General features: G+C 48.2%; 1 non-coding gene across 1 annotated transcript; it reads right to left on the bottom strand.

Moving 5' to 3' along the window:
• Nucleotides 1–1,196: 1,196 nt before the first annotated feature.
• On the bottom strand, nucleotides 1,197–1,269 carry TRNAG-CCC (transfer RNA glycine (anticodon CCC)). Its single transcript has one exon. It is a non-coding gene; the product is annotated as a tRNA-Gly (tRNA).
• Nucleotides 1,270–1,628: the final 359 nt, after the last annotated feature.

The raw sequence follows: 1,628 nt of genomic DNA, 5'->3' as shown, positions 1-1,628 counted from the left end.
GTTGGAGAAAAAGGCAAAACAACCTAAGGTCCATCCACAGGAGCACCGACTATGGTTTCTTAGTATAACTGAATTCAGTACACAGTTTAAAAATATATCAAGCTGCATGTATCCATTTGCTAAACCTCAAAAAACAGGCTGAGGGACTTTCTTGACTATCCAGTGGTTAAGACTTGGGCTGTCACTGCCATGGACCCAGATCTGATCCCTGATGGGGGAACTAAGATACCACAAGCCACGTGGTGTGGCAAAAATAAACAACAAAAAAATAAACAGGCTGAGTATAGAGCCATGCCCAGCACCACACTGTTTATGGGGCCCCCGGGGGCACATGGCAAGATGCCCTGTGTTATTTTAGACACACTCATATGCAGCACATGGTCCAGAAGTTACCTACGGGAAGAGAGTGAGGGACAGGACCTGGAGACAACAGAACTGGGCTGTCTCTAACTGCGTGTCCTTAAAAAGGAGACCAGGTGCAAAGTGTTAAGATGGGTTGAATCTGTGTGACTGGTATATGGATATTTTAGATCATTTGCAGGACTTGCTTAAGATGCTTAAAACAGGCTGCAGGTTAAAAGCATCTTAGAGTATTTAGATGGATCAGTGGGCTAGTGACTTTGTGCCAGGGCTGGAGGGAGGAGAGGGGCTCAGATGGGGGCACACCTGTGGAGGTGACTCATTACAAAGCCAAATCTGGGGTGGGTTCTGTGGCTGGCAGTCTGGGCAGGGGGTCTTCTGAGGTCCTCTTAACACAAGGTCTTGTGCTTGGATGTGATTGTCTCTCCCCTTTCCCAAATCACCCTTTCATGAGATATTAACCTCACAGATATACTGTCTATTTATGCACATCTGTGCTTTATATGGGCTTCCCAGGTGGCGCTGGTGGTAAAGAACCTGCCTGTCAGAGCAAGAGACGTAAGAGACCTGGGTTCGATCACTGGGTCAGGAAGATCCCCTGTAGGAGGAAACGGCAACCCACTCCAGTACACAGAAGAGTAAGAATTTTTGCTCAAGAATCAGTTTTTGACCCCTTGGGGGCTCTGTCACACCTGTTAAGAATTTATGTTCTAGATCCATCTGGTTTGTTTTGTTTTTTCAATGAGACAGATTTTTATTTTATTTTTTATTTATTTGGCTGCACCAGGTGTTAGCTGTAGCATGCAGGGTCTTTAGTTGTGGCATGTGGGATCTAGTCCCCTGACCAGGGATTGAACCTGGGCCCCCTGCATTGGGAGCACAGAGTCTTAACCACTGAACCACCAGGGAAACCCCCATCCATCTAGTTTGTAATGTCACCCTCATTCAGTACACCCATTCCCCAGGCCAGGGGCAGCTTCCTGAGATTTAAAGGCAAATCCAGGCTCCTGAATCCAAAAGAAACCCCGTTCTGCTTGCTCTGCTCCTGGTTGAGGAATTGGCTTGATATCAACCATAAGGATGGACAGGATCCTCCTGCTGGTCGTAGGACACCCGGGCCGGAGCAGGTGTCATGACCTCTCTGAATTGGTCATTTCCTCTCTACTGCTGACTTGGGGAAGAGGGTTTGGATGGAAAGACCTCCTGGACAGGAAGCTGTGTTTCTCTGACCCCAGCCCTCCGTGGCCACCCTTCCCATCCAGGGTGCT

Source organism: Odocoileus virginianus, chromosome 17 (assembly GCF_023699985.2).
Source record: "Odocoileus virginianus isolate 20LAN1187 ecotype Illinois chromosome 17, Ovbor_1.2, whole genome shotgun sequence".
In the NCBI taxonomy this organism is placed as follows: Eukaryota; Metazoa; Chordata; class Mammalia; order Artiodactyla; family Cervidae; genus Odocoileus; species Odocoileus virginianus.
Note: the sequence above shows the minus strand (reverse complement) of the source record. Positions and strands in the feature narration are given on the sequence as shown.